Here is a 27,241-nt window from a genome sequence, read left to right as displayed (position 1 = left end):
CCATTCTGTCATCATTGTTCACCATGTTGATGAAGGAAGAATGCCCCACCCTAAATAGCACAAGGTAGCTGAACACATGACACCTTGCGCTGGACAGATGTGATCGACAGCAGCTTATGAGTTACATATACTCATGGCCTGGAGAAGAGGACGCCACGCACCAGGCAGGGCCACACGAGGGGTGCACTCAGGAATAGAGTGAAGCAGAGGGGCGTAGAGGCAGGCTTTGTAGGAACAAGGGGGTGTGGTGGCCTCTGGTGCCTGTGGGAGGATGTGGTTGGCTTGTTTAATGGGCTCACAGGAGATGGAGACACATGAGGTTGAGGATTGATGGGGGACACCAGTTCAGCCAACAGGGGAACAAGCCAGGCAGGGAGCAGGGGAACTCACGTGGCTCCTTTGGGGCCTAGAAGCCTCAAAGATGTTGAAGCACACTGGACAATTTTTCTTGTTCACATTTGAGTTTTGTATGTGGGTGTTTTTAGTATTCACATCCACTCTAATTAAAGGAAGCTTTGCCATTCCAATAAATGCACTCCACAGGGCAGTTCTGGGGAGGAGACCCCTAAAATGAAATGAGCATTGTATTCTTTCTTTAGAGAACTGTAGTTAAAAAGCCACAAAATTGGCTGGGCATGGCAGCTCATGCCTGTAATCCCAGCACTTTGGGAAGCCGAGGTGGGTGGATGAGGTCAGGAGTTCGAGACCAGCCTGGTCATTATGGTGAAACCCTATTTCTACTAAAAATACCAAAAAAAAAAAAAAAAAAAACTAGCTGGGTGTGGTGGTGGATGTCTGTAATTCCAGCTACTCAGGAGGCTGAAGCAGGAGAATCGCTTGAACCTGGGAGGCAGAGGTTGCAGTGAGCCAAGATCTTGCCACTTGCACTCCAGCCTGGGTGACAAAGCAAGACTCCATCTCAAAAAAGAAACATAAATGAAACAAAAAAAAAACTCTCAAAACCAAAAGGAATCTTTCTAGCATGTCACTTTATAACCAGGAAGGAGATTTGGGGTTATGACTATTTAGAAGATGAAGATACATGCAGTAGAAATAGTATTAAAATAATTCATTAAAACCACCTTTACACATTTATCAAGTTCAAAGTTACATTACAGATCGGAATTGGTGAGTTTTGTTTTTTTAAATAATTTTTGGCTTTGGCTGGGCACGGTGGCTCATGCCTGTAATCCCAGCATTTTGAGAGCCAAAGCAGGCAGATCATGAGGTCAAGAGATCGAGACCATCCTGGCCAACATGATGAAACCCTGTCTCTACTAAAAATACAAAAAAGTGTCCAGGTGTGGTCTTGTGCACCTGTAGTCCCAACTACTCGGGAGGCTGAGGCAGGATAATCGCTTGAACCCGAGAGGCGGAGGTTGCAGTAAGCTGAGATCGTGTCCACCGTGGCGACAGAGCAAGACCCCGTCTCAAACAAAACAAAACAACTTCAGGCTTTGTGGGCCATGTGGTCTTTGATTACTCAGTTTTGCTGCTGCTGTTGCACAAAAGCAGCCATGGACAATAGTAAACAAACGGGCATGGTTGTGCTTTAACAAGACTTTATCTACAAAAGCTGATGGCAGGCTGCACTGGGCCCACTGGTATAGTTTGTCAACCGCTGTTACAAAGTATCTGTCCTCAAAAACATATTTCTTAGGTCTGTATATTGCCTTATTTTTTAACCTTCCTTAAGCTGAAATGATCAGCTTATGAGGTATCCAGGCAATATTCTCTCATTTTACAGACAAGAAGCCTGAGGCACAGTAACTTTCCTGGGAATCGCAGTGATGAGCAGCAAGCCAAAATCAGATTTCCCTACTCTTCTCCCACACCCTGTGGCTCAACCCAGCTGATTCACTGGACTCCAGTCACCAACACCAAGTTGCTACCAGATGAGCCAGTTTTAAATCACAGGAAAAAAAACAGAAAAGAAAATTAGGTAACTACTTTGTAGCAAGCTGGATTTTATTCATTGTCAGGTTTACCTTTTCTATGTGTTTATGTCTGTGAATTCTGTTTCAGTAGAAGCTACATTAAGTAAAAACCTACCTTAAGCTTTGACCTGGTGTCTTGGTAATTGACCTATTGATATTTGGATTTGACTGGGAGATTAGATGCTCCAGTAAACACGATGAACAAATAAGGGTAACTTTTTCTCTTCCTGAAAACTTTAAAAACTATTTCCTCACTCAATTCTTTCTTCTTCTGTTCTCATGTTTCATTCACCGTATGAAAGGCTGTGGCCCTGTGTTCCGAGAAGCCCCTTGTCTGAAGCAGCTGCTGCTCCCGAACAGGCAGATCTCATCACAGGAGCCTTGTTTCTAGAGCGCAGCCTTGTCACTGCTGTGAAGGAGAATGTTTAATGCTCAAACCGGGGCCTACTTAGGCTTTCCCAGACTTGGCTTTTCTGAGATACTGTAATTAAATTGAAGAGGTAGTTATTCTGGGATTAAACTAGGAAATCGCATCTTCTTATCTGTATCTGACTTCATTGGGTCCTGCTGTTATTGATCTACATTAATATGGTCTTTCTGCTAAAGCATAGTTTCCCTGGATGCTGAATGTGGAGCCTTACAGTTTTGGGAATGGCTCGGCAGAATTCTTCTTTGGAAATTGGTGAAGATAGGTGAAGTATATATAGATCTAGAAAGGTGGAGGGTTCCCGCAAAAAAAAAAAAAAAATGCCCTCACAGAGAACTATGCACTTAGTGTCATCATATACAATGGGCAGCACACGCAGGCCCCTACTTTTCCTTCATGAAGGACAGGTGGGGAGGATCTCTGGAGGCGGTGCTTGCTCATCCACCGGCCAGCAGCCTCTCCGCTGTCCTCTCCGCCTCCCTTATCATCCACACTCACCTTTGTGGTGCAGGACACGCTGGCTTGCTGGCTTTGTTCTTTGACCTCATTTCATTCTGAATTTTTAAAGCTTGATGTAACTGGTTTTACCCCTTCAATTCGAAAAGTTTATTTTATAAATTGAAATATTTGTTGCCACATTTTTCTCAGATGTTTAAAATGTAGCTGCTTTATTTGTAGACAGTGCATAGAGATAAATGCTGGGGATAAGGATGTTTGTTTTTAACCTTGTGTTTGATCTCTGGGTTCTAGGGGGTGTGGAAAAGGAAAGTGGTATAAATTTAATGACAAGGTTACAGAAGACTTAGACCTAAATGATGAGCCCTGGAGTGCAAATGCTTTGGTGAAGCACATTTTAAATTTAGTTTTCTATAAAATTGGAAGTAGGATTATTTACATTAAAAATAGAATAGGCTATTTTTTTTCTAGTACTGCTGCTCTGGCTATATATAGAACCACGAGTAGGTGGGGGAGGGGAAGCATGCTGTTGAAATGAGTATCAAAGAGAAAGTGATAAATCTAACCTTAAAAGTTTCAGGAGAAGTAGTTGTCCGTTAAAATTTTCAAATTTCCTTTTCACTTACATAGGAGCATAACTAGAGAACATTTTTTTAGCACCTGTACTTTTACCATATTCATGAGTCAGCGTGGCAAAGCAGTCTCTACCTCCAAACCCCCACTCCCAGGACAAAAAATGTATGAGGGAAACTACATCAAAAAACCCAATCACAGTTAGCTGTTTGAAAACCATTTAGCAGAGATCTTAGCATTTCTGAAACCTAATTTTGAAATATTCTAGGGGCATTTCCAAATTTCTGCCTGTACTAGATAAACTATATTCAAGTTCCAGATCATGCCACTGTAGTCATGCGTACAATGGTGGTTAAATAGAGTATCATTGCCAGAAATTATCTAGATTTGGCCAGTCTGCAGAAATTGCCAAACGAAGCCAGGGATGATCCCACCCTGTGCCACAGAACATACTTTTAAATGTTACTTGCCATTTGCTTAAATTTGTCTTCCCTAGGATATTTATCCTCTTTCCCTTACTCTGTTACCAAACAGCTCTTATTTCCTGCCCGTCCTCGCTTATTTCCTGCCCTATCACCCTCCAAATGAGGGATCGATTTTGGTGCCAAACTGAGGTCCCCTGACTTCCAGTCTAAGTGATACCCCAAAAAGATCCTCGTTTTACTTATGCTTTGCATTCAACACATTTAGTGAGTAGTTACTTGCTGGAGTCATGGGCCCTTTGTTTTAGATTGTCAAGACAAGAAAATTTTATTTAGATTTCTCAATGCAGTGCTGTAAAGCAAACACACACTTGTGTACACCAAAGATACGGAATGCCCACGTGCTCTTCCACCAGAGGGGGTGTGATGAGAACTCCCTGGGATCACCAAAGAAGATTCGAGTCAGCTCTGTGTAGCAGAAAGCTGAGGGCCACTCTGTTCCATTGTGAACCCAAAATATGTGAGACAGGTCTCAATAAATTTGGAGACTTTACTTTGCCAAGGTTGTGGATGTGACACACTCAGGAAGTTTTGAGGACGTGCCGAAGGTGGTTGGCTACAGCTTGCTTTTAGACATTTTAGAGAGATGTGAGAGATCAACCAATATATGTAAGATGTCCGTTGATTTTGTCCAGAAAGGCGGTACAACTTGAAGCATGGGAGGGGGCTTCCAGGTCATAAGTAGGTAAGACAAATGGCTGCATTCTTTTGAGTCTCTGATTTGCCTTTTTCTGATTACACAATTTATATGTGAGAGGAGGGGAGAGTAATCTTCACTTACGCCTTAGTCTGGCTTAAGGAAATTCCTTGTGGGCAAATGGTGAGAGGGGAGGTATGGGAGGTATGTAGCCTCTTTGTCTTTGTAGCTATCTTAGTTAGGAATAAACTGGGAGCGGGTTTGCCTGATGCAGTTCCCAGCTTCACTTGCCTTTGGGTTAGTGATTTGGGAGTCCCGAGATTTCTTTCTTTTCACACCACATAACTTGTTTTATGATGTAGTAGGTGATAGTGTGATCTTTGAGAGTGTAGTATTTGGGATTTGAAGATAATTAGCTAAGCTAGGGAGAAATTCTTAAAATAATCCTAAAAAGAAAATAAATCCCTTTTCTTGCTTATTGCTTCCTGGTCTTTAATTCCTTGGCAATAACATACTTTGCATTTAGAAACATGCATGTAAGTTATTTCCTTCTAGAATTGAGATTTTTTAAAATTTACACTTGAGATTCTTTGAAAAATGTTGGCAGCATTTATTGAATTACACTTCACGTCCGAAACAGTACTATGTCAACACTTTCAGAATGTTGTTGCTTTTTTTTTTTTTTGAAACGGAGTCTTGCTCTGTCTCCCATGCTAGAGTGCAATGGTGCAGTCTTGGCTCACTACAACCTCCGCCTCCCAGGTTCAAGCAATTCTCCTGCCTCAGCTTCCCTAGTAGCTGGACTACAGGTGCGTGCCGCCACGCCCGGCTAATTCTTTTTTTTTTTTTTTTTGTATTTTTACTAGAGACGGAGTTTCATCATGTTAGTCAGGATGGTCTCGCTCTCTTGACCTCATGATCCGCCCACCTCGGCCTCCCAAAGTGCTGGGATCACAGGTGTGAGCCACCGCGCCCGGCTAGAATGTTGTCACTTTTTCAAGGTCTTGTCAGTGAATTTGCCTTTAATATATTAAATAAGGAAAGTATATAATTTATTTTTCATGTGAAAAATGTGATTAAATATGGTTTATTAAGTTTGAAAACTTGGTTCAATACTTCACTGTTATAAGACCTTGAATGTGTGGCTCTAAGATGAGTTTATTTCACTATTTAATGGTCGTAATGGTGGAAACAATACCTCACAGTAACACGTAGGAAGAATTCATTTTCCTGCTTACTAAGTTACGGTACTTTTAAATCCCATGTGCCGGCCGGGCGCGGTGGCTCAAGCCTGTAATCCCAGAACTTTGGGAGGCCGAGACGGGCGGATCACGAGGTCAGGAGATCGAGACCATCCTGGCTAACACCGTGAAACCCCGTCTCTACTAAAAATACAAAAAACTAGCTGGGCGAGGTGGCGGGCGCCTGTAGTCCCAGCTACTCCGGAGGCTGAGGCAGGAGAATGGCGTAAACCCGGGAGGCGGAGCTTGCAGTGAGCTGAGATCCGGCCACTGCACTCCAGCCTGGGCTACAGAGCAAGACTCCGTCTCAAAAAAAAAAAAAAAAAAAAAAAAAAATCCCATGTGCCAATTAAGTAAAAATTTGTGTTAAAATTTGTCCTGCAATTTTTAATTTTTTATGTTACTCAGTTCTCCAAACTAATTGGAAGATACTGAATTTTAAAAATTACGTAATTAAAACATTATAATTGTATATACTTAATGAGGCCCAGTTTGATGTTTTGGTACACATACACATTGTATAATGATCAAGCAATTTAAGTCTAACACCCTGTTCATTTGAGTTTGGCAAGTTTTAAAGTTACTAAAACAATAGTCACTTTCTACTAGACAAAGTTTTCTAGTCCTCTTAGGTCAGTTCCATCTTCACCAGCAATTTCATGTCAGTCGTCCCCTTGGTCCCGTGGACCTAATAATGCCCAGCTGTCCATTCTAACCAAGCTGGCTTAAAAAGAAAAGACTATTTGGAGAAAATGCCTGTTTAAATATACCAGTTAAGAACCATGTGAGAAATCCTAAAAGGGAGAATCCAAGTAGACGTCAGAGTGTACCTGGTAGGTCCAGAAGCACTCCCAGTGGCCTTTATCTGGATTAGTTATGCCTCTGGGGCCACATCTTTTCACCCACCTTATCTTACGAATCTTTTATGCCAGGCCACAGAGGTGGCTGCAGAGCTAGTACCATGGAGTGCTAAGGACACAGATGTGAATGTACACTCAAGATTGGCCAGCACCATCACTGAGCTGCTGTATGATGTGAGATGACACCAGACAAGAGAGGCATGGGGAGTGGGGAGTAAGGAAATACATGGCTGAAATTAACTTATTTTACCTGGAGACAAGTGAAGGCTCATAATCATTGGGTAATGACTAATAGAGCAATGATGGCCATTCTTTATTGTGTACCTACTCTGAGCTACGAGCTTTAAACAAGTCTTCAACTCTTAAAATAAAACACTCTCAGAGGGTGACAGGTTGCATTTCCATTTTTTCAGATGAAAAAACAAGTCCAGAAAAGGAAAAGTGAGCATCCAGTGTCACAGAGCACGGATTTAAATTCAGAACTTCTAGCCAGTCTAGGCTTCTTACACTAATCAAAAATGACAAGCAAAGAATATATATATATATATATATATATATATATATATATATATATATATATATGGCTGGATGCAGGGGCTCACACCTGTAATCCCAACACTTTGGGAGGCTGAGGCTGAGGGGGGAGGATTGCTAGAGGCCAGGAGCTGATCAGCCTGGGCAACATAGTAAGGTCCTGTCTGTACAGAAAAAAAAGCCAGTTGTGGTGGAGTGCACCTATACCACCAGCTGCTCCACAGGCTGAGGCAGGCAGGAGTTCAAGGCTGCAGTGAGCTGTGGTCACAACACCACTGCAATCCAGCCTTGAGTGACAGAGTGCGACGCCTCTCAAAAATTTATAGGCGGGGCCCAGTGGCTCACGCCTGTAATCCCAGCACTTTGGCAGGCCAAGGCAGCTAGATCACGAGGTCAGGAGATTGAGACCATCCTGGCTAACATGGTGAAACCCCGTATCTACTAAAAATACAAAAAATTAGCCAGGTGTGGTGGCATGTACCTGTAGTCCCGGCTGCTTGGGAGGCTGAGGCAGGACAATCGCTTCAACCCGGGAGGCGGAGGTTGCAGTGAACTGAGACCACGCCACTGCACCCCAGCCTGGTGACAGAATGAGACTGCATCTCAAATAATAATAACAATTTATATAAAGAAATACAGATGTGGGTGGAGAGGTGGAAGGGAGTATGGGCTGAATCTAGGCAGGAACCAGAACCAAAGGGGCCATGTGTGCTGATTTATTTAAGCTCAGGAGCTGTGAGGGCCACTGAAAGACCTTGTGTGGAGACTGATGTGATCTAATTGGCCTCCTAGCAAAGCCCTAGCTAGCAGGGGTGGAGGGGGATGGGTGGGAGGGAAAGAGAGTAGTTGGAAAACCCATTAGAACAATCTAGGCAGGAGATAGCATGGCCTTGCTGAGGCTTCCGGAGTGAGGATGGAGAAACAGGCAGATTGGGGTGCTGTTTAGAAGGTGAAAAGTGGTGTGAATGCAGACACGCAGTCTTTCGCTGAGGTGGGAACAGGTGGATCAGGTGAGAGAAATGTGAAGAAACCAATAGGACTCGTGTCTCCCTATGCGTGTGGAGTGAGGGAGAGACCCTGGGGATGACTCCTGGGCTTCTGACAGGGAGAGTGGATGACTGATGCCTTTGGCTGAGACACAGGACCTTCTGGAGGAGTAGCAGAGGGTGGGGAAGAAGAGGCAGGGTGAGCCTGGCTTTCTACCTGGTGAGTTCGGTACCTGTGGGTTGTCCAGGGAAGAGAGCTGGGAGGTGGTTTTGTACGTGGACCTGAAGCTCCATCTAAGGCCCAGCAGCCTAGGGGGAACTGATGTGACAGGCCGATGGAGTGTGCACAGTGATGAGAGTGGAGCGCAGGGCTGCTTCATCGGGGAGCACCGTAGCCCAGAGGCTCCTACCTCTGAGCTTTCTGAAGGTCTGAGAGAAGATCAGAAACCTGAGTAGAAACCTCTAGCTTATTAGAAAGAAACCAAAATACCAAGAAAACCAAAATGTAACAATCTTGCAAAATATATTTCAAAAGCAAAATTAGAGAAAGGTATTCAGTCTCTCATCTCCACAGTGAAAATGTTTCGTGGGATGTGGATGCGTTTTAGTATATTTAATACATCTGATGTGATGTAGGCGAGGCGTCTTCCAAAGATTTCGCTCCTAACATCTATGAAAGGAGGTGGGGTGCGAGAAGGCATCTGTTCCTTCACTGGGACCCACACCCTTCATTCCACAGCCACCAGGATGCTCTCCTTTTTTCCGGGGGAGAACTCCCCGTTCTGGCCTTTCCTCCATCCTACCAGGCCCATCACCCTTGCAGAGGGCATACATGTGATGCTGCGTATCAAGTTTGTGGGTTCATAACTGAAGAGCAGTTCCCACAAGATCTGCTCCTGATGAACCCTATCTGGGGTCACCTGCTCCCTCGGGTGTCCCGTTGTGGCCTCCACATGGCTTGATCTGCTCACACAGTCCCACAAGATCTGATGAACCTCATCTGGGGTTGCCTGCTCCCTCGGGTATCCCGCCGTGGCCTGCAAAAGGCTTGATCTGCTCACGCAGTCCCCACAAGATATGATAAAACTCATCTGGGGTCGCCTGCTCCGTCGGATGTCCCACCCTAGCCTCCACACAGCTTGATCTGGTCATGCGGTCCCCACAAGATCTGACGAACCTCACTTGGGGTCGCCTGCTCCCTCGGCTGTCCCACCGTGGCCTCCACACGCCTTGATCTGGTCAGGCGGTCCCTACAAGATCTGGTCACGATGAACCTCATCTGCAGTCACCTGCTCCTTCGAGTGTCCCACCGTGGCCTCCACACGGCTTGATATGGTCACGTGGTCCCAAGATCTGGTCCCGATGACCCTCATCTGGGGTTGCCTGCTCCCTCAAGTATCCCACGGTGGACTGCACACGGCTTGATCTGGTCACGCTGTCCCCACAAGATCTGATGTCAACAAACCTCATCTGGGGTCGCCTGCTCCCTCGGGTGGCCCACCATGGCCTGCACACAGCTTGATCTGCTCATGCGGTCCCCACAAGATCTGACGAACCTCATGTGGGGTCACCTGCTCCCTTGGGTGTCCCACCGTCGCCTCCACACTGCTTGATGTGGTCACGTAGTCCCCACAAGATCTGGTCCTGTGAACCTCATCTGGGGTCGCCTGCTGCTTCGGGTGTCCCACCATGGCCTCCACACAGCTTGATCTGGTCACGCTGTCCCCACAAGACCTAGTCTCAAACCTCATCTGGGGTCTTCAGATGGCCCACCATGGCCTCCACACAGCTTGATCTGCCCAAGCGGTCTCTGCAAGATCTGATGAACCTCATCTGGGGTTGCCTGCTCCCTCGGGTGCCCTATCTTGGCCTCCACACAGCTTGATCTGATCATGCGGTCCCCACAAGATCTGATGAACCTCATCTGGGGTCGCCTGCTCCATCGGGTGTCCCATCATGGCCTCCACACACTTGGTCTGCTCAGGCGGACCCCACAAGATCTGACGAACCTCATCTGGGGTTGCTTGTTCCCTTAGGTGTCCCACCGTGGCCTCCACACGGCTTGATCTGGTCAGGCGGTCCCCACAAGATCTGATGAACCTCATCTGGGGTCTCCTGTTCCATCGGGTGTCCCACCGTGGACTCCACACGGCTTGGTCTGCTCAGGCAGACCCCACAAGATCTGACGAGCCTGAACTGGGGTCACCTGCTCCCTCAAGTGTCCCACCGTGGCCTCCACACGGCTTGATTTGGTCAGGTGGTCCCCACAAGATCTGGTTCGGTAAAACCTCATCTGGGGTCGCCCGCTCCCTTGGGTGTCCCACCGTGGCCTCCACACAGGTTGATCTGCTCATGCAATCCCCACAAGATGTAATAAATCTCATGTGGGGTCACCTGCTCCCTTGGGTGCCCCACTGTGGCCTCCACACGGCGTGATGTGGTCATACAGTCCCCAGAAGATCTGGTCCTGACATACCTCATCTGCGGTCGCCTGTTGCGTTGGGTGTCCCACCTTGAGACACGGCGTGATGTGGTCACACAGTCCCCACAAGATCTGGTCCTGACAAACCTCATCTGCAGTCGCCTGCTACCTCGGGTGTCCCACCTTGGCCTCCACACGGCTTCATCTGGTCAGGCGGTCCCCACAAGATCTGATTGGGTAGAACCTCATCTGGGGTCGCCTGCTGCCTCGGGTGTCCCACTGTGGCCTCCACATGGCTTGATATGGTCAGGCGGTCCCCACAAAATCTGATGAACTTCATCTGGGGTCGCCTGCTCCCTCGGGTGTCCTACCATGGCCTCCACACATCTTCATCTGCTCATGCGGTCCCCACGAGATCTGATGAACCTCATCTGGGGTCACCTGCTCCGTCGAGTGACCCACCATGGCCTCCACGTGGCGTGGTCTGCTCAGGCAGACCCCACAAGATCTGACGAACCTCATCTAGGGTCGTTTGTTCCCTCGGGTGTCCCACCGTGGCCTCCACACGGCGTGATCTGGTCAGGCGGTCCCCACAAGATCTGGTCCAGGTGAACCTCATCTGGGGTCGCTTGCTCCCTCAGGTGTCCCACTGTAGACGCCACATGGCTTGATCTGGTCACACTGTCCCCATAAAATCTGGTCTCAACAAACGTCATCTGGAGTCATCTGCTCCCTCGGGTGGCCCACTGTGGCCTCCATATGGCTTGATGTGGTCACCCAGTCCCCACAAGATCGGATGAGCCTCATGTAGGGTCACCTGCTCCCTCGGGTGTCCCACCTTGGCCTCCACACGGCTTCATCTGGTCAGGCGGTCCCCACAAGATCTGATTGGGTAGAACCTCATTTGGGGTCGCCTGCTGCCTCGGGTGTCCCACCGTGGCCCCCACATGGCTTGATATGGTCAGGCGGTCCCCACAAAATCTGATGGAATTTCATCTGGGTCGCCTGCTCCCTCGGGTGTCCTACCATGGCCTCCACACATCTTCATCTGCTCATGCGGTCCCCACGAGATCTGATGAACCTCATCTGGGGTCGCCTGCTCCGTCGGGTGACCCACCATGGCCTCCACATGGCGTGGTCTGCTCAGGCAGACCCCACAAGATCTGACGAACCTCATCTGGGGTCATTTGTTCCCTCGGGTGTCCCACCGTGGCCTCCACACGGCGTGATCTGGTCTGGCGGTCCCCACAAGATCTGGTGCAGATGAACCTCATCTGGGGTCGCCTGCTCCCTCGGGTGTCCCACTGTGGACTCCACACGGCTTGATCTGGTCACACTGTCCCCACAAGATCTGGTATCAACAAACGTCATCTGGAGTCGTCTGCTCCCTCGGGTGGCCCACTGTGGCCACCACATGACTTGATGTGGTCACGCAGTCCCCACAAGATCTGATGAACCCATGTAGGGTCACCTGCTCCCTCGGGTGTCCCACCGTGGCCTCCACACGGCTTGATCTGCTCAGGCGGTCCCCACAAGATCTGGTACCGATGAATCTCATCTGGGGTCACCTGCTCCCTCGGGTGTCCCACCGTGGCCTCCACACGGTGTGATCTGGTCAGGCGGTTCCCACAATATCTGGTACCAATGAACCTCATGTGGGGTCACCTACTCCCTCGGGTGTCCTACCGTGGACTCCACACGGCTTGATCTGGTCATGCTGTCCCCACAAGATCTGGTCTCAACAAACCTCATCTGGGGTCGCCTGCTCCCTCGGGTGGCCCACCGTGGCCTCCAAACGACTTGATCTGCTCGTGCGGTCCCCACAAGATCTGATGAACCTCATGTGGGGTCACCTGGTCCCTCGGGTATCCCACCATGGCCTCCACATGGCTTGATATGGTCACGCAGTCCCCACAAGATCTGGTCCCGACAAACCGTATCTGGGGTCGCCTGCTACCTCGGGTGTCCCGCCACGGACGCCACACATCTTGATCTGCTCCTGCGGTCCGCACAAGATCTGATGAACCTCATCTGGGGTCGCCTGCTCCATCGGGTGGCCCATCGTGGCCTCCACACGCTTCGTCTGCTCAGGCGGACCCCACAAGATCTGACGAACCTCATCTGGGGTCGCCTGCTCCCTCAGGTGTCCCACCGTGGCCTCCACATGGCTTGATCTGCTCAGGTGGTCCCCATAAGATTTGGTCCTGATGAACTTCATCTGGGATCACCTCCTCCCTCAGATTTCCTACCATGGACTCCACACTGCTTCATCTGGTCACGCAGTCCCCACAAGATCTGGTCCCGATGAACCTCATCTGGAGTCGCCTGCTCGGGTGTCCTACCCTGGCCTTCAAACAGCTTGATCTGCTCATGCGGTCCCCACAAGATCTGATGAACCTCATCCGGGGTCTCTTGTTCCGTCAAGTGTCTCACCGTGGCCTCCACACGGCTTGGTCTGCTCAGGCGGACCCCACAAGATCTGACGAACCTGAACTGGGGTCGCCTGCTCCCTTGAGTGTCCCACCGTGGCCTCCACACGGCTTGATCTGGTCAGGCGGTCCCCACAAGATTTGGTTCAGATGAACCTCATCTGGGGTCACCTGCTCCCTCGGGTGTCCCACCGTGGTCTCCACACGGTGTGATCTGGTCAGGCGGTTCCCACAAGATCTGGTCCTGATGAACCTCATTTGGGGTCACCTATTTCCTCAGGTGTCCCACCGTGGCCTCCACATGGCGTGATCTGATCATGCTGTCCCCACAAGATCTGGTCTCAACAAACCTCATCTGGGGTCGCCTGCTCCCTCAGGTGGCCCACTGTGGCCTCCACACAGCTTGATCTGCTCATACAGTCCCTACAAGATCTGACGAACCTCATGTGGGGTCACCTGCTCCCTCAGGTGTCTCACCATGGGCTCCACACGGCTTGATGTGGTCACACAGTCCCCACAAGATCTGGTCTTGGCGAACCTCATCTGGGTCGCCTGCTGCCTCGGGTGTCCCACCGTGGCCTCCACATGGCTTGATAGTCCCCACAAAATCTGATGAACCTCATCTGGGATCGCCTGCTCCCTCAGGTGTCCCACCGTGGCCTCCACATGGCTTGGTCTTCTCAGGTGGACTCCACAAGATCTGACGAACCTCATGTGGGGTTGCCTATTCCCTCGGGTGTCCCACTGTGGCCTCTACACATGTAATCTGGTCAGACGGTCCCCACAAGATCTGGTCCCAATGAACTTCATGTGGGGTCACCTGCTCCCTCGGGTGTCCTACCACACAGAGCGTGATCTGAGCATGTGGTCCCCACAAGATCTGATGAACCGCATCTGGGGTCGCATGCTCCATCGGGTGTCCCACTGTGGCCTCCACATGGCTTGGTCTGCTCAGGCGGACCCCACAAGATCTGACGAACCTGATGTAGGGTCGCTTGTTCTCTCGGGTGTCCCATTGTGACCTCCACATGGCGTGATCTGGTCAGGAGGTCCCCACAAGATCTGGTCCTGATGAACTTCATCTGGGATCGCCTGCTCCCTTGGATTTCCTGCCATAGACTCCACACTACTTGATCTGGTCATGCGGTCCCCACAACATCTGATGAACCTCATGTGGGGTCACCTGCTCCCTTGGGTGTCCCACCATAGCCTCCACACGGCTTGGTCTGGTCAGGCGGTCCCCACAAGATCTGGTTCGGATGAACTTCATCTGGGGTTGCCTGCTTCCTCAGGTATCCCACCGTGGCCTCCACACGGCGTGATCTGGTCAGGCGGTCCCCACAAGATCTGGTCCCAATGAACCTCATCTGAGGTCGCCTACTCCCTCGGGTGTCCTACTGTGGACTCCACACGGCTTGATCTGGTCATGCTGTCCCCACAAGATTTGGTCTCAACTAACCTCATCTGAGGTTGCCTGCTCCCTCGGGTGGCCCACCGTGGCCTCCAAACGACTTGATCTGCTCATGCGGTAAACACAAGATCTGGTCCCAACGAACCTCATCTGGGGTCGCCGGCTCCCTCAGGTGTCCCACTGTGGCCTCCACATGGCTTGATATAGTCAAGCGGTCCCCACAAGATCTGATGAACCTCATCTGGGATCACCTGCTCCCTTGAGTGTCCCACCGTGGCCTTCACACGGATTGATCCGGTCAGGCGGTCCCCACTAGATCTGGCCCCGATGAACCTCATGTGGGGTCACCTGCTCCCTTGGGTGTCCCACCGTGGCTTCCACACAGCTTGATCTGATCATGCGGTCCCCAGAATATCTGATGAACCTCATCTGGGTTTGCCTGCTCTGTCAGTGTCCCACCGTGGTCTCCACACAGCTTGGCCTGCTCAGGCGGACCCCATAAGATCTTATGAACCTCATGTGGGGTCGCCTGGTCTCTCGGGTGTCCCACCGTGGTCTCCACACAACTTGATCTGGTCAGGCAGTCCCCACAAGATCTGGTCCCAATGAACCTCATGTGGGGTCGCCTGCTCCCTCAGGTGTCCCACCATGGTCTTCTCATGGCTTGATCTGGTCACGTGGTCCCTGCAAGATCTGGTCCCAATGAACGTCATCTGGTGTCGCCTGCTCCCTCACGTGTCCCCTGTGGCCTCCCCACGGCTTGATCTGGTCAGGCGGTCCCCAGAAGATCTGGTCCCAATGAACCTCATCTGGGGTCGCTTGCTCCTTCGGGTGTCCCACCATGGCCTCCACACGGCTTGATCTTGTCACGCGGTCCCCACAAGATCTGGTCCTGATGAACCTCATGTGGCGTCACCTCCTGTCTTGGATGTCCCACCATGGCCTCCACGTGGCTTGATACGGTCACGCGGACCCCACAAAATCTGGTCCCGATGAACCTCATCTGGGTTCGCCTGCCCCCTCGGGTGTCCCACCATCGCCTCCATGCTGCTTGGTCTGGTCTGGAGCACTCTGGGTGCCCTCTTGCTCCCTACCTGCTCCACGCCTTCTGCCGACTCCAGGCAACTGCATCCTTTTCCATCTCCAGGCAACTGTCCTGTGGTACCACCCTTCTGGAGTAGGTCTTGTTTTTATTGCCCATCCACCTCAACCCGCTCCCACTTCTCAGGGTCTTACTTCACACCCCGCCTGCTTCCAGCACTCAACTCACCTGCCTGGGGCTTCTCAGCTCCTGCCTGGTTACTGGAACTGCCCCTGCACATGGCCTGGAAAGGACTCACCACCAAGTGGATGACCCAGGAGGTAATGGACATATGATTGGATCTCATCTTGGCCAATCATTCTCTAAAAGAAATTTTGTAAGGAGTCAGAAATCTCTTCCACTTAAAAGCAGATGTCAAGAATCCAAACTCTGTGTCTGCCTCAAAAAACTGGAGATTTTCTATATGAAAAACATTCTGGTCAATGTGACCAGTATCACCAACACGATAATATAGACAGAATAACTCTTTCCGATTCTAAGTAACGTGGTGACTTTAGAGGTTTTTTAAATATTTATTTGTAAAATACACATAATATAAAACTTAGCATCTTAGGCATTTTTTTTTTTTTTTTTTTTTTTTTTTTTTGGAAACAGAGTCTAGTCTAGCTCTGTCATCCAGGCTGGAGTGCAATGGTGCAATCTCCACTCACTGCAACCTCCGCCTCCTGGGTTCAAGCAATTCTCCTGCCTCAGCCTCCCAAGTAGGTGGGACTACAGGCGTGCACCACCACGCCCAGCTAACAGTTTTGTATTGTTGTAAAGATGGGGTTTCACCATATTGGCCAGGCTGGTCTCGAACTCCTGACTTGTGATCTACCCGCCTCAGCCTTCCCATCTTAGGCATTTTTAAGTACACAAAAGTATATTCACATTGCATGAAACCAGTCTCCAGAACATCTTTGCACGCATGAAACAACTCTGCATTTCCCCGTCCCTCCAGCCTTAGTAGTCCCTATCTTAAGTTTTGTTTTTATGAATGACTGGATACTTCATATAATATCCTTTACTTTAAAAGATTCAAAGGTATCCCTAGGATGGGTGAATTAGCCACCCGATTTAGTGTGCGCGTAAACACTCTTCCCCGCCATACATTCATTCTGACACCATGTGCTGCGGGATGCGTTTGGGTGTTCGGGAGACTGTTGAACGTGTTTTTCTATTGGATTGGTTGCCTATTTATTAGCTTGTTGAAGTTCTTTACTGAGAATCATGTGTGCTACAAATACATTTTCTCTGTTTGTAGCTTGCCTCTTTAGTCTCTTAATGCTGTCTTTTGACACCAAAACTTTAAATGTGGTCAAATATATTAGTGTTTCCCTTTATGGTTATTGCTTCTTAATTGCCATTTATGGCATCTTTTCCTAATTTGATGTCCTGAAGATATATTTCTGTTATCTTCTAGATCAGTGCCATGCAATAAAAATATGAAGTGAGACACATATTGCCTATCTAGACTAAATATTGTCTATCTAGGCTAAATATCTAGTGTCCACATCAGAGAGAAAAAGGAACCTGATAAAGCTAATGTTATATCCAAATTATTTTACTTTCAAAGTTTCAATATAAAAATTGACACATGGCTGGTTATGGTGGCTCATGCCTGTAATCCCAGAACTTTGGGAGGCTGAGGCAGGTAGATCACATGAGGTCAGCAGTTGGAGATCAGCCTGACCAACATGGTGAGACTCTGTCTCTACTAAATACAAAAAATTAGCCTGTCATGGTGGAGCATGTCTGTAATCCCAGCTACTTGGGAGGATGAGGCAGGAGAACTGCTTAAACCCAGGAGGTGGAGGTTGCAGTGAGCCAAGATTGCGTTACTACACTCCAGCCTGGGCAACAAGAGTGAAACTCTGTCTCAAGGAAAAAAAAAAAATTGAGACATTTGACATTGTTCTTTCTACTTAATTTATTTATTTTCTCCTGCCTCAGCCTCCTGAGTAGCTGGGATTACAGGCGCCTGCCACTGCTCCTGGCTAATTTTTTTTTTTTGTGTATTTTTAATAGAGATGGGGTTTCACTGTCTTGGCCAGGCTGGTCTCGAACTCCTGACCTCGTGATCCACCCACCTTGGCCTCCCAAAGTGCTGGGATTACAGGCGTGAACCACCGTACGCAGCCCGTTTTTCCTACTGTTTAAAATTCTAGCGGGGCGGCAGCAGGAGCACCTCTGGAGGCCGCAGTCCAGGTCCTGGCTTCCGCCCCAGCCCCACCATGGTGACCCTTGCTGACCTGCTGGTGCTCCTAGCCGCGCTCCTGGCCATGGTCTCAGGCTACTTTATTAGCATCAACCCACATGCCGAGGAGTGCTTCTTTGAGTGGGTCGCCTCGGGTACCAAGATGGGCCTCATCTCTGAGGTGGTGGAGGGCGGCTTCCTGGACATTAATGTGGAGATAATAGGACCAGATAATAAAGGGATTTACAGAGGAGACGGAGAATCCAGTGGGAAATACACATTTGCTGCTCACATGGATTCCGAAGTTTGTTTTAGTAACCGGATGTCTACCATGACTCCAAAAATAGTGATGTTCACCATTGATACTGGGGAGGCTCCAAAAGGACAAGACATGGAAAAAGCAGCTCACCAGAACAACTTAGAAGAAATGATCAGTGACCTAGCAGTGGCGATGACAGCTGGAAAGCACAAACAGGAATACATGGAAATCGGGAGAGGATACATGGAGCCATCAACAACAACACAAACAGCAGAGTGGTTCTTTGGTCCTTCTTTGAAGCTCTTGTTCTAGTTGCCATGACATTGGGACAGATCTACTACCTGAAGAGCTTTTTTGAAGTCCAGAGGCTTATTTAAGAAGCCTCTTCCTGGCTGGTCATGGTGGCTTACGCCTGTGATCCCAGCGGATCACGAGGTCAGGAGTTCAAGACCAGCCTGACCAACATGGTGAAACCCTGTCTCTACTAAAAATACAAAAATTAGCTGGGCGTGGTGGTGTGAGCCTGTAATCTCAGCTACTCAGGAGGCTGGGGAAAGAGAATCCCTTGAACCCAGGAGGTGGAGGTTGCAGTGAGCCAAGATCACACCACTGTACTCCAGTCTAGGTGACAGAGACTCTGTCTCAAAAAAAAAAAAAAAGCCTCTTCCTGATGATCCTAAACTCTGAATTCACTGTTTGCCATACATCTTGGTCATAATAATATCATTAGTTTCTCCATTTTTATTTTCTGAACTATACATTCACAACTTATATTTCTTTGTGATTAATAGATACTGGGATATTGGGGGGAAAATACCTTTTCAGGAAAGTTATAGTGGAAATTTGACAGTTGATTGGCATAATTTCTTATTTGAATGCTCCCTCCATTAAGTGAAATATGGGGTATAGTTTTTTATTATTTCTTCTTTTTGTTTTCACAATAAAATGCAGTTTGTTCAGGAAGTCAGCACAAAGCCTGTACTGTACTAAAATGACTGCATTCTTTGGACTCCCTCAATTTGTGGTTCAGGTCACTAAGATTTTGTTGAGTCCTTACGAGAAACAACAGTATGAATCTTGATGGTTTCTGCCCATCCTAATGGCAGAGCTCTCTGACTTGGGCGTATGCTGCCAGGCTGGGTACTTTTCTACTTTGTTTTCTTGTTTTGCTTTAAAGCTACAACTCAGCATATATTTTGCCCCATACATTTTTACATTGAACCTTAGGACTCAGTCACCTCCAGTTAAATTGATGACACAAGTAGCTAATAATCATTTTTGGGTTTCTGCCTGACCTTCTAATTGTCTGTTAAAGCTAGTTCCCTGGGTGAGAGAATCGAAATGACTTTCTCTTGTTCTCTGATGATGGGTTTAAAATTGCCAGTGAGTGGTGGCTCTTTTTCTTTCCACACTGGCACATCCACTTCCCTCACTCTTGGCACATAAGAAACATGCATTTACATAATTGGAAAAATCTGGATTTCTGATGCCAAAGGGTTGAAGCCTCTTGGATTTCATTGCAGTGATATATAGCCACCATTTTATTTTTGATCAGCGGTCTTTGTTTCGGGCATCAGTGTCCGCCCCAGGGTTTTTGTTTCGGTCTTTCTTTAGGTCTTTCTTTTTCAGCACATGTAAATTTTGCTTTGTGTAAAATGAAATGACTTTCTCTTGTTCTCCGATGATGGGTTTAAAATTAGAAGAGCCTCTGGTTTTGGTATGGGGACGATCCAGGATTACATTATGACTCATATATATTAGTTGGACATTTTTTTTTTTATCTTTGCAACGGGAAAACTACAAGTAATGACTTTTACATAATTAAGTTTGTTACAGGTTTTCATGTTCAGGATAAACAATTTTTCAACCTTGGGTGAGAACACTTGCAACAGTTTATTGAGAAAGGTGACTTTCACCTCAGGACAACTGTTGTATGCGTGTGTGTGTGTGTGTGTGTGTGTGTGTGTGTGTGTGTGTGTGTGTGTAACACTTCAAAATTGATTTAAAATATGTAAACTTAAAATTGGTTGTATCTAACATGTCTCAGATTTGGTAAATAAATAATTCTTTTTAAAAACAACAACAAAATTCCAGTGTAAGTTCTACACTTAATAGCACGTCTCAAGTGTTCAGTAGCCATGCATGGGCAGAGCAGTGTGGCAGTCCTTCTGCTCTGGATCTGTGGCATTTGTCTGCTTGTCTGTGTTTTCCCCACTCCTACACTATCTTAATTACTATAATTTTCATGATGAGTTCTGATATCTGGTAGGCAAAAATGTCTTAGGAGAATGTGGACTAACCTTGGCTTTTTGCATTTCTGTATAAATTTTAGTTGTCAAATTCTCAAAAATATAGTGAGATTTTAATTGAGATTCTGTTGAATCTAGATATCTAAAGTCCCTGCCATGGTTCTGGAATCCTAGGGTGAATACAAATAAATTCTGGAATAAACAAGACCCGAAAAACATGAACAAAATCAAAACTGAGTCTCGCTCTGTCTCTAGCAGGGGCCTTGTGCCCTGTGAGCTCACAGGGGTAATGGTTCTTGCCCTTACTTTAACCCAGGGCAGGACTTACCCTCCTTGAGAACAGATGAGGTGCTCCCCACTCCTCATTCACCTCTACTTTCTCTGTCTCTGGCCCTGTGGTTTGTTCTGTGGCTACAGACTGAGTTCCATGGAGAAGCCAGGGACAAATGTAGAAGCTTAGGCCATCTGGCTGATCAGGCAGGGAAGGAAAGGAGCAGACTGTTTAGAGAAAGAAAATCAAAGAGGATTAACAAGATGGGAGTGAAGGCAAAATACAGATAGCCGTAGGTGACCAGGACCTGGCCATGGAAAGGGCTCCCGTGACTTACTGAGGCTGAATGCAGGTTTGCCGTTGTCTTGCTTCTCTTTGTCCACCAGGTCAGGCTGCTGAAGCCATGGTCCTGGCCATTCTGAACTGCACCAAAACTGCTCCAGGAGCAGGAAAAACATCTCCAAGATGAGATCTTTGAATCGCCAGCTCTGGTTGCAGGTGGCAGGGCTGGAGGCTGAGTTTTAGAAAGAAGGGCTACGAGGAGGAGTAGGGGGATCGATAGGGGAGTGACAGGAAAAAGTTCAGGGACCACAGCATTCGCAAACAGAGCTAGAAGTAGTAGAGGAATAGATAGAGGAGTCACAGGAAAGAGTTCTGGGACTAGAGTATTGGGAAGTAGTAGGGCTAGGATGAGGAGTACGGGGATAGACAGGGGAGTGACAGGAAGGAATTCTGGGACCACAGCATTGGCAAGCAGGGCTAGGAGGAGGAGTAGGTGGATAGATAGGGGAGTCACAGGAAAGAGCTCTGGAACCACAGCTTTGGCAAGCAGGGCTAAGAGGGCTAGAGGCATAGATAGGGAAGTTGCCAGAAAGAGTTGTGCGACCACGGCATTGGCAAATAGATAGTCTGTGATGAACAGCAGAAGAGCAGGGCAGGAAGAGTTTTAGGGTAGGGTAGTGGGGAGGGCAGGCATGAGCCACAGTGGGATAACAGTGAGAGCAGAAAACTGAAAAATCCACATACTTCTGGAGAGGAGAAAGAGTCTTGGCAGATTGAGGATAAAGCGGGGGTAAGTGGGTTGCCTTAGGAGAGCGGGTTGGATTACAAGGGTGGCGTGGATTAGGAGGGTGCGGAATCAAACTGGGTATCGGGCGGGGTGGAAATTGAGAAATTGGAGGGAGCCTTCTTGTCATTTCTTCATTGAGAATTCTAGTTAATCACTTGTCCCAGTGAGTCCAAATGAGTAACTGGGGTGTTGCCCAGACCTACTCCAGCATTTATCTCATGCCCACCCCTCGCATCATACCATGTCTGAATGCCCATTATGATGCCTATGTGCCCCTCCCTTTTGGCCTAGGGAGAGGATCCCAGTCTCTAGGTTTAAGAGTATCATGGCAAATAGCAAAGAGAAGAAATGGGGGCTGTAATATTAGTCCCCGTTCTGGGGATACCATATAGTTATGCCCCTCAGTAGGCAAAGTTTGATTAAACGGCCAAGAAGGAGTTAGGGGCTTGGGGCCTAGGAGAGTGGTTCTGAAGCAGGACTTGGGAAAATGGGAAGAAGTCAGTGCCCCAGTCTTTCACTTACATTTTTCAAAGTACTTTCACATCATTTATTTACTGTATGAATATATGTGATTAGAGGAGAGATGCTATGTTCACTGTATCAACGAGGACACTGAAGACCAGAGAGGAAGCTGCCATAGGAGGGGGTGACAAAGCAAGTGGGACTAGAACTTGGGCCAAAAGGAGGAGCAGGTGGGAGGGAGCACAAAATAGCCCAGAGTGCTGACCAGCAGCCTCAACTGCTGCTGTCTCTCTGGACAGGGTCCTGCAGGGGGCGCTTCAGAGCACAACTTGACTTTCTGTAGTAACCTCTTGGTCCCTGTTCCCCTGTCCTCTTAACAGGAACCATAAACATAGGGCCAATGCTAGCAGGAGGACTGCCCACTCCTGGACACGTAATGACTAGATTTAGACTTTCTTGCTGAGATATCTGATTCCATGTGGGATGGCTAAGAAGGCCCCTGCACACTTCTCCATTCTTTTGTCTGATGGAGCAACCCTCTCTGCTGAACATTCCTGGTTTCTGTGCTCACTATCCAAACCCTAAGCCCCTTTGTTCTCCCATTCTCTCCTGCACTCTTACCACTATATTCTGAATTCTCTCCCTTGGTCCAGCACCCCTTTCCTCCCACACTGCACAAAACATTCAGTTGTCGTCTCTGGAAGTCCAGCTGTATGACAAGCCAATGTCCTGATTTCCTTTGGCTGCTCTATCTTTGACAGTTCCTTGCATCTCCTGGCTGTAACTGTAACCTGGATTTCCCTTGAGGGCATTGCTTCCCTTGGATGTCAAGTAGAGATTACACATTCTCTCAAACTCCAAAGTACTTAAAGTACTTCAGGTGGGAATGTGGTTTATAGAGTCTCTTTGCTCCTTCCAATTCCTTGGGAATCATTATTTCTCTCCTCCTATTAGAAAATCTCTTGCTCTTAGAAACATGTGCTACCCACCCCCACTGCTAGTTCCCTGGCACTGCCACCTTCAGATCTCTTGGAAATTTTCAGTGAAAACTTTCACACTTTTCCTAAAGTCTTATACTTGAGTTCATCCTGACTGACTTGAATGTCCTTATGGCCTGATTTAATTCTATGGCCTCTGCTTTTCCTAATTTTTGTTTGTTTGTTTACTTTTAAGAAGTTTTCCATATTTTAGAAGTTTTATTTTAATTGATATGTGATAATTGTGGATATTTATAGGATACAGTGTGATGTTTCTGTACATGTGTGCATTGAGCAATAGTCAAATCAGGGTATTTAGAAGATCTATCACCTCAGCACTTAGCATTTCTTTGTAGTGAAAACCTAAGTTTTTCCTTGGAGTTACTGTGAAAGTTTTTTCACATATTCTGAACATTAACTCTCTTTGTTGTATGCATAGTTTGCATTTTGTCACCAAAGTCCATCACCTGCATTCTAGTCCTTTTCATTACCCAAGAATTATCCCACTTACATGCTGTTCTGGCCACTGCCTCCTGTCCTTTTTTTCTTTTCTTTTCTTTTCTTTTCTTTTTTCTTTCATAACAGGGTCTCACTTTGTCACCCAGGCTGGAGTGCACTAGTGCAATTTCAGCTCACTGTAGCTTCGACCTCCTGGGCTCAAGTGATCCCCTCCCACCTCAGCCCTCCAAGTAGCTGGGTCTACAGGCCCCTGCCACCACACCTGGCTAATTTTTGTATTTTTAGTAGAGACGGGGTTTCACCATATTTCCTAGGCTGGTTTCAAACTCCTGAGCTCAAGCAATCTTCCTGCCTCAGTCTCCCAAAGTGCTGGGATTACAGGCATGAGCCACCACACCGAGCCTAACCACACTGACTCTTTCCTTTATTTTACTCTTCTGAAGAGAAAAACCCAACCTGGTTGATTCCAAGTATTTGCCTTCCCTGTGGTGCTGAATGCTGCTGGACAAAATTTCATACAACCTGAAAATTTTCACAGGTACTGGAAGATTGATACTAGATTAGTTATCTAACCTTTATACTCTATCCTAAATAATATCCACAATACTCAATACCTATGAGAATTTTCATAGAAATACTGTGTATTAAAATAGAAAAAACAATCCGAAAGCTTATAAATAAGGGTTTAAGTAAATTATCATGCAGCCATACCATACAATGTGAAAAGAAAATTTACAAATACAAAAAATAAATAGAAGTAGATAGTTGAGGTGATATTGTGGCAGTCGAGGATGGGGGTGGGTGAATTATTAAAGTTGATAGTTGCTAGCAGCTTAAGTTTTTCTGCCTATCTAGATGCAACTAAAAAACTATTCTCACAGAAGAGGTCTCTAGAATCTGGATTTTTCTTAAATTAAAGTTTATCTTACCAAATTGAAACCCTGGAAATACATCTTGCCATGGTTTTGAGTCCAAAATTTAAATTACTTAGTGTGGAAAACTACAGGTGACAATTTAAATTGGTTCCAGGACAGTGTCAACTCAGGTGTTAGGAGGATGCACAGTGTATCACTCTGTAGGAGCATAGCTATAACCTAGGCCCCACAACTTCCCACAGAAAAGCCCCACTTAAGATGACTTCACAATCCACAATTACAAAACACATGAGTAAACAAGTCCCATGAGGGATGGTCAGCGGATACACAAAAGAACAGATTGACACATAACCCACCAAGAGTGTTATATAAGTAAAGGCAAATATAAGGATTTAAAGTTAAAAAAAAAAAAAAAAAGATTCTGAAGAACAGATGGCAAAAAAAAAAATGCAGAATGAGCCGGGCGCGGTGGCTCACGCCTGTAATCCCAGCATTTTGGGAGGCTGAGGCAGGCAGGTCACCTGAGGTCAGGAGTTCGAGACCAGCCTGACCAACATGGAGAAACCCTGTCTCTACTAAAAATTCAAAATTAGCTGGGCGTGGTGGCACATGCCTGTAATTCCAGCTACTCAGGAGGCTGAGGCAGGAGAATCACTTGAACCCAGGAGGCAGAGGTTGTGGTGAGCTGAGATCGCACCATTACACTCCAGCCTGGGCAATAAGAGCAAAACTCCATCTAAAAAAATAATAATAATAATAACCCACACAATAGAAGAAAGAGAAGAAATTTGATCCCAGGAAGAAGAAAATGCAAGAAGCAAGGCTAGAGAGCAAGGGATTCTGAGCTCACATTGGTAAGTAGAAAGCCCCACTCCAGAGTGTCAGCAAAACTTGTTGCGGGGTGCATGCACACTGCTGCCAATAGGACTAAGAAGACAAGAATGGGAGAACACAGGAACCGGAAAGAGAAGCCACTTTCCTCTGCAGTGAACCTGTTTCCCCTTCCTGACCTAGTATAACGTGGCATTGTATCAGCTGGTAAAGGAGAAATCCAAGTACACAGGATCCAGCTCCAGTATCACTACACAAGACAACCAAGCTGAGTTTGGGAGCTGAGAGGCAGTAAATTCATAACTGGCATAGCAGTGGGTAAAGAAACTGGTAAACACAGGTAAATCTGAATAAGCACCTTAGGAGTATAACCAACTTGGGCAATAGATAACCAACTTGGGCAATAGAAAAACTGAGGTGAAAATAAAATGCTGGACAATAGTAACAGGAAAGAGGAGGAGGTGATTAGTGGTAAATTACTCTTTCTGGCTGGGCATGGTGACTCACACCTGTAATCACAGTACTTGGGAAGGCTGAGGCAGGAGGACTGCTTGAGGCCAGGAGTTTGAGACCAGCCTGAGCAACACGGAAAAACCCTGTCCCTACTAAAAATAAAAAAATAAAATAAAATAAAAAAAGTAACCATGCGGCCGGGTGCGGTGGCTCAAGCCTGTAATCCCAGCACTTTGGGAGGCCGAGGCGGGCGGATCACGAGGTCAGGAGATCGAGACCATCCTGGCTGACACGGTGAAACCCCGTCTCTACTAAAAAATACAAAAAAAACTAGCCGGGCGAGGTGGCGGGCGCCTGTAGTCCCAGCTACTGGGGAGGCTGAGGCAGGAGAATTGCGTGAACCCGGGAGGCGGAGCCTGCAGTGAGCTGAGATCCGGCCACTGCACTCCAGCCTGGGCGGCAGAGCGAGACTCCGTCTCAAAAAAAAAAAAAAAAAAGTAACCATGCATGGTGGCACATGCCTGTAATCCCAGCTTCTTGGGAGGCTGAGGCATGAGAATTGCTTGAACCTGGGAGGCAGAGGTTGCAGTGAGCCAAGATCATCACACTACTGCACTCCAGCTTGAGCCCCCGAGCAAAACTCTGTGTCAAAAAAAAAAAAAAATACTTTGAAAATTTCTTACACTTTGCTATAAGTGAATCAGCTTCCAAGATGCCTCATCCCATGGCCATTGGTGAGAAGACTCAGCTCGTTGTTGATTGGTTGTGGAAGACCTCACTCTCTTACTATGTGGACCTCTTTCCAATTATTTTTAAAAAGCCATAACAGGCTGGGCACGGTGGCTCATGCCTGTAATCCCAGCACTTTGGGAGGCCAAGGCGGGCGGATCACGAGGTCAGCAGATCGAGACCATCCTGGCTAACACGGTGAAACCCCATCTCTTCTAAAAATAGAAAAAATTAACCGGGCATGGTGGCACCTGTAGTCCCAGCTACTCTGGAGGCTGAGGCAGGAGAATCACTTGAACCAGAGAGGCAGAGGTTGCAGTGAGCTGAGATCGTGCCATTGCACTACAGGCTGGTCGAAAGAGCGAGACTTTGTCTCAAAATAAAGAAAATGAACCCTTCAGTCTTCCCAATGAGCCATGGAAGCTGACATGGAGCGGAGGCAAATTTGCCCCACCTAGCTCTACCCAGTCTTAGGACAAAAATTTTACTAAAATATGGGTAAATTTTCTAACAAGAGCCATGGACTTCAGACAATCTATGCAATAAAGTAAGGGTAGGTTCTTTTTTTGATGATAAACATTATCCTTGGATAAAATGAATGCCCTCTTTCAAAAATGCAGTACCAAAGATACAGTAATCAAGATATGCCCAAGTAATTAAATGTGAGAATCAGGCAAGTGCTTGGGCATGGGACCAGGATTTTCTTGGGAAAAATCTTGCATTTACCTTAACACATGAACAAATAATCAGTGTGTGGCTCAGGGCTCTATAAAGCATAATATTAACATATTGTCACTGGAAATCAAGTTTGGTTTGGGGCATGTAAAAGGGCTTCATAAACAAACTCTATACTAATGCAGAGTGATGTCATTGCCATTACTTTTAATATGATCATTATTCTCTTGGAGATTGGCTGGGGTTTACAAAATCATTT

General features: G+C 47.3%; 1 long non-coding RNA gene and 1 pseudogene across 3 annotated transcripts in view; both read left to right on the top strand.

Moving 5' to 3' along the window:
- LOC102131081 (uncharacterized) overlaps positions 1-27,241 on the top strand; it is an 85,519-nt gene that overhangs the window by 23,463 nt on the left and 34,815 nt on the right. The window lies entirely within an intron of this gene.
- Positions 17,566-18,456, top strand: LOC141407866 (transmembrane emp24 domain-containing protein 2 pseudogene; annotated as a pseudogene).

Source organism: Macaca fascicularis, chromosome 10 (genome assembly GCF_037993035.2).
Source record: "Macaca fascicularis isolate 582-1 chromosome 10, T2T-MFA8v1.1".
NCBI lineage: Eukaryota > Metazoa > Chordata > Mammalia > Primates > Cercopithecidae > Macaca > Macaca fascicularis.
This window is presented reverse-complemented; position numbering and strand designations above follow the sequence as displayed.